Source organism: Ranitomeya variabilis, chromosome 3 (assembly GCF_051348905.1).
Source record: "Ranitomeya variabilis isolate aRanVar5 chromosome 3, aRanVar5.hap1, whole genome shotgun sequence".
NCBI classification, from domain to species: Eukaryota; Metazoa; Chordata; class Amphibia; order Anura; family Dendrobatidae; genus Ranitomeya; species Ranitomeya variabilis.
In genome coordinates, this window is record NC_135234.1 from 25,576,619 (window position 1) to 25,583,426 (window position 6,808).

Genomic DNA, 6,808 nt, shown 5'->3' on the forward strand with positions numbered 1-6,808 from the left:
TTCTGAAATTTTATCCCTGTTCATAATTTTAAAAAAAATCTGAAATTTTGCCGTTTTCTCCACTGAGCTTAATCTTATTCTGGTACTTCCATGTTCTGTAGAGCTCTCTTCTCAGTCACCATTATCCTCACACTAGATTACCATGACTGATAACCTCTATATACAGTATATAACACAGGATCCATCATTCACAATAGGGGATGTTACAGCTCACCTCCTCCTCCTGTACAATGACTGATAACCTCTATATACAGTAGATAACACAGGATCCACCATTCACAATAGGTGTTGTCACAGCTCACCTCCTCCTCCTGTACAATGACTGATAACATTTCTATATACAGTAGATAACACAGGATCCACCCTACACAATAGGTGATGTCACAGCTCACCTCCACCTCCTCCTGTACAATGACTGATAACATCTCTATATACAGTAGATAACACAGGATCCACCATTCACAATAGGTGATGTCCCAGCTCACCTCCTCCTCCTGTACAATGACTGATGACACCTCTATATACAGTAGATAACACAGGATCCACCATTCACAATAGGTGATGTCACAGCTCACCTCCTCCTCCTGTACAATGACTGATAACAGCTCTATATACAGTAGATAACACCGGATCCACCATTCACAATAGGTGATGTCACAGCTCACCTCCTCCTCCTGTACAATGACTGATAACAGCTCTATATACAGTAGATAACACCGGATCCACCATTCACAATAGGTGATGTCCCAGCTCACCTCCTCCTCCTGTACAATGACTGATAACACCTCTATATACAGTAGATAACACAGGATCCACCGTTCACAATAGGTGATGTCACAGCTCACCTCCTCCTCCTGTACAATGACTGATAACACCTCTATATACAGTAGATAACACAGGATCCACCATTCACAATAGGTGATGTCACAGCTCACCTCCTCCTCCTCCTGTACAATGACTGATAACACCTCTCTATACACTGTGCAGAATTATTAGCCAAGTTGTATTTTGATCACATGATACTTTTTATTCATGTTGTCCTACTCCAAGCTGTTCAGGCTTGAGACCCAACTACCAATTAAGTAAATCAGGTGATGTGCATCTCTGTAATGAGGAGGGGTGTTGTCTAATGATATCAAAACCCTATATAAGGTGTGTGTAATTATTAGGCAACTTCCTTCCCTGTGGCAAAATGGGTCAGAAGAGAGGTTTGACGGGCTCTAAAAAGTCCAAAATTGTGAGATGTCTTCCAGAGGGATGCAGCAGTCTTGACATTGCCAAACTTTTGAAGCGTGATCACCGAACAATCAAGCGTTTCATGGCAAATAGCCAACAGGGTTGCAGAAAGCGTGAAGCTGCCAAGATGCCATTTGCACCAGTTTTGCCGTATTTCAGAGCTGCAACGTTACTGGAGTAACAAAAAGCACAAGGTGTGCGATACTCAGGGATATGGCCAAGGTAAGGAAGGCTGAAAAACGACCACCTGTGAACAAGAAACATGAGATAAAACGTCAAGACTGGGCCAAGAAATATCTTAAGACTGACTTTTCAAAGGTTTTATGGACTGATGAAATGATAGTGACTCTTGATGGGCCAGAGGCTGGATCAGTAAAGGGCAGAGAGCTCCACTCCGACTCAGACGCCAGCAAGGTGGAGGTGGGGAACTGGTATGGGCTGGGATCATCAAAGATGAACTTGTGGGACCTTTTCTGGTTGAGGATGGAGTGAAGCTCAACTCCCAGACCTACTGCCAGTTTCTGGAAGACAACTTCAAGCAGTGGTACAGGAAGAAGTCGGTATGGTTCAAGAAAATCATGATTTTCCTGCAGGACAATGCTCCATCACATGCCTCCAACTACTCCACAGCGTGGCTGACCAATAAAGGTCTCAAAGAAGAAAAGATAATGACATGGCCCCCTTGTTCTCCTGATCTGAACCCCATAGAGAACCTGTGGTCCCTCATAAAATGTGAGATCTACAGTGAGGGAGAACAGTCCACCTCTCGGAGCAGTGTCTGGAGGCTGTGGTGGCTGCTGCACGCAATGTTCATCGTAAACAGATCAAGCAACTGACAATCTATGGATGGAGGCTGCTGAGTGTCATCAGAAAGAAAGGGGGTTATAGTGGTCACTAATTTTGGGGGGTTTTGTTTTTGCATGTCAGAAATGTTTATTTCTAAATTTTGTGCAGTTATATTGGTTTACCTGGTGAAAATAATCAAGTGAGATGGGAATATATTTCGTTTTTATTAAGTTGCCTAATAATTCTGCACAGTAATAGTTACCTGCACAAACAGATATCCTCCTAAGATAGCCAAAGCTAAAAAAAAACAAACACTCCAACTTCCAAAAATATTAAGCTTTGATATTTCAGTCTTTTGGGTTGATTGAGAACATAGTTGTTGATGAATAATAAAAATAATCCTCTAAAATACAACTTGCCTGATAATGCTGCACAAAGTGTATATACAGTAGATAACACAGGATCCATCATTCACAATAGGTAATATCACAGCTCACCTCCTGTACAATGACTGATAACACCTCTATATTTACTATTATTTATTTATATAGAACTATTCCATGGTGCTGTACATGAGAAGGGGTTACATCAAAATACAAATATCACAGTAAACAAACTAACAATGACAGACTGATGCAGAGGGGAGATGACCCTGCCCTTGCGGGCTTACATTCTACAGGATTATGAGGAAGGACAGCAGGTCGGGGGGTTGCAGTAGCTCCGATGGTGTTGAGGTGGCCGTGTGGTCATTACAGGTTGTAAGCTTTGAAGAGATGGGTTTTCAGGTTTTCTTTGAAGGATCCAAATGTGGATAACCGGACGTGTTGGGGCACAGAATTCCAGAGGATGGGGGATATTCGGGAGAAGTCTTCGAGGCGATTGGATGAGGAGCGAATAAGTGTGGAAGAGAGAAGGAGGTCTTGGGAGGACCGGAGATTACGTGAGGGAAGATATTGAGAGATTAGTTTGGAAATATACAAAGGAGAAAGGTTATGGATGGCTTTGTAGGTCAGTGTTAGTAGTTTAAACTTTATACGCTGGGAAATTGGGAGCCAGTGAAGGGATTTGCAAAGAGGGGAAGCAGGAGTGTAGCGAGGAGAGAGATTAATTAGTCGGGCAGCAGAGTTAAGGACGGACTGGTGGGGTGCGAGAGTGTTAGAAGGTAGGGCACAGAGGAGGATGTTGCAGTAGTCAAGGCGTGAGATGATTAGGGCATGCACAAGCATTTTGGTAGAGTAAGGGTTGAGGAAAGGACGGATTCTGGAAATATTTTTGAGCTGGAGGTGGTGAGAGCTTGGATGTGCGGTTTGAAGGACCGGGCGGAATCCAGGGTTACTCCGAGGCAGCGGATTTTGGGGACGGGAAAAGGCGATTTCATTTATTTTGATAGATCATATAGGGAAGATATGCGAGATGGAGGAAAGATAATTAGTTCAGGTTTGTCCACATTGAGCTTGAGGAAACGAGAGGAGAAGGAGGAGGATATGGCTGATAGACACTCTGGGAATCTGGAAAGCAGAGAGGTGACATCTGGGCCAGAGAGGTAGATCTGAGGTCATCAGCATATAGATGGTACTGGAAGCCATAGGACCTTATGAGTTCTCAGGCCGAGTGTATAGATTGAGAAGAGTAAGGGCCCAAGGACAGAGCCTTGAGGGACACCAACAGAGAGGGGGCGAGATGAAGAGGTAGTATGGGAGTAGGAGACTCAAAATGTGCGGTTGGTAAGGTATAAGGAGATCCAAGATAGGGCGAGGTCTTTAACCCCAAAGGAAGAGAGGATCTGCAGTAGGAAGCAGTGGTCAACTGTGTCGAAGGCAGAGGACAGGTCTAGAAGGAGGAGTATAGAGAATTGGCTGTAATTAAGTCGTTAGTAATTTTGGTCAGGGCAGTCTCAGTTGAATGGTGGGGACAGAAGCCAGATTGTAGGTTGTTGAAGAGAGAGAGGCAAAGTGAGAGGAAAGTTCAGCATGGACGTGTTGCTCGAGGAGTTTGGATGCAAATGGGAGCAAAGGTATGGGGCGATAGCTGGACATAGCGCTTGGGTCAAGGGATGGCTTTTTGAGAATAGGTGTGATTGTGGCATGTTTGAAAGCAGTGGGGAAGGTGCCAGAAGTTAGTGATAGGTTGAAGAGATGGGATTAGTGTGTTGGGGAGGAGGTGGGATGGGGTCAAGTGCACAAGTGGTGAGGTGCGATTTGGAGCGAAGATGAGCAAGCTCCCCTTCAGTGATTTTGGAGAGGGAAGTTATGGGTTTTGGGCATTGGTCTGGTATACAAAGGGGTTGTGGTGATTTGACGACAATTGCCTTGTTTGGTCGATCTTATTTTTGAAGTGCGTGGCAAAGTCCTCGGCAACGATTAGGGAACTCGAAGGGGGCAGTGGGGGGCGGAGGAGGGAGTTAAGTGTTGAACAACTGTTTGGGGTTGTGGGATAAGGAAGATACGAGGGTTGTGAAGTAGGCCTGTTTAGCAGAGGTGAGAGCTGATTTGAATGCCAGTGTTGCTTGTTTGAGTGCAGTGAAATCATCTTGAGAATGTGTTTTCTTCCACCCCCTTTCTGCAATTCTGGATACTTGCCGAAGCTTTTTAGTGATGTTATTGTGCCAGGGTTGTCTATTGGTTCGTTGCAGTCTGCTATGCATGGCAGGGGCGACCATGTCAATAGCTGATGCAAGAGTAGCATTGGAGAAAGCAGTGGTAGTGTCGTGGAGTGAGGATATGGATGCTAGTGGTAGGATAGAGTCAGAGAGTGTGTGGGTGTCTAGGTGTGCGAGGTTCCTGCGTGGGTGCCCATGTTGCTGGACATGGGTGACAGGTGAGGAGGACAGGGATGAGAAAGTGAGTAGATGGTGGTCAGATAGAGGGGAGGTGGTGTGTGAGAAAGACCTGGCACTCAACTCGTATGCAAGCGGTTTATTGTTGAAGTAACAAAAAACGTTTCGGTCACACAATACGACACCGCGTCTGCAGCGTTATGCTAGAGGCTGCTATACCATCCATCCATGATATACCCCTTCCTCCAAATTAAGGAAGCTTCCCACCGTTTGCCTATTCTGGCACACCTTCTTTTTCACCATCTACAAAACGTAACTGATGAAGGTCGTATTGTGTGACCGAAACGTTTTTTGTTACTTCAACAATAAACCGCTTGCATATGAGTTGAGTGCCTGGTCTTATATTACTAGGGTTTTGGAACCTACCTTGGCACCTCTATATTAGGCTGTGCACACGTCTACTTGTTAATTCATCTGTGTGGGTGGCTGAGGAGGACCATTGAGTAAGTCCAAAGGATGAAGTAAGGGACAGTAGATAACACAGAATCCATCATTCACAATAGGGGATGTCACAGCTCACCTCCTGTACAATGACTGGTAACACCTCCATATACAGTAGATAACACAGGATCCACCATTCACAATAGGTGATATCACAGCTCACCTCCTCCTGTACAATGACTGATAACACCTCTATATACAGTAGATAACACAGGATACACCATTCACAATAGTGGATGTCACAGCTCACCTACTCCCTCCTGTACAAACAGCGTTCTACAGAAATCAATGAATTTTCTCCAGACCACTATGATCGTTGCGGCTGTTGTAAAGCAAATATCAAAATGTCGTTAATTGGTCTGGCAAGATGATTGGCCCCATAATCATGTACATTAAAACTGTTATTTAAAAAAAAAAAAATCACAAAAATTAGAAAAAAGTTTATCTATATGATTTTAATTAGAATTTTCACAAAATAAAAAGCAGTTTGAAGTTTCATTTGAAAATTTGCATTATAGATTTGCGACAAATCTATAAAATCCCCCATGGTAATTCAGCATCAGTGCAGATTTTTACAGGGAGTCTGGCCATGTTTTCCTCTAGGGATGATAAGTTCGCGCAGTTTTGTTTTTTCCTTTGTGGATTTTGGAGCAGATTCAGTTCCATAAACTGCATCAAAAAGCTTAATGTTCATTTCCATGAGAAATCACCATGCACATGGTGCAGTTTAGGATTTTTTTTCTCTTTCTCTCCACTTGGAAAAAGTTGTGACACATTCTTGAGGCGTTTCTGCTTGGGGAAAAAATCAGCTCCAGATTTTCACCACTGGATCAATTGTAGAAAAAAAACTACACCTTACACAAGCCAATCAAAATAATCTTGTTTTTAAATGTTTGTTTTGGGGGGTTTTATGTGGATTTTTCAGGCAGAAAAAAAACAAGCCTCCTCTTGTAAACGCACAACACGTTGCTGAAGCTTTTTTTTCTACATAAAGTTTACGGGCAAAAATAAAAGTGCGGTTTCTGATGCGTTTTTCTTTCTCTTGCTTTGTTCATATGAAGGAGATTAAAAAACCAAACTTTAATTTTGCTGTAATGGAAAACTGCATCAAAAATGCTCTGTGTGAACACTCCCCGGACGTTTGTCCATACAGAGTACTTGATAGGGTTTTTGGAGCTGATTCTGGGCCAAAATCCGGATCAGAGAAACGCTACAAACGTCTGTGCAACAAGCTTCCTGTTCATTTTGAATAGGAAAATGCGCCTGTGAATAACACGGTTTCTATTCCCTGCGCGCTGTCAGTGTCAGTATGTAAATTACGGAAAAGGCGTTTTATTCAGTTTTTGCTGCGGAAATATGACCAAAACATCATCCTATTGAAACATCCCATAGAATGATCAGAAAGTGCGTCAAAACTGGCAAATTCTTACAAAAACAAACCAAAAAAATCACCCCCCCCCCCCCAGAAAAATCGACGCCAAAATTTTGGTGTGAACACAGTCTGAGAAT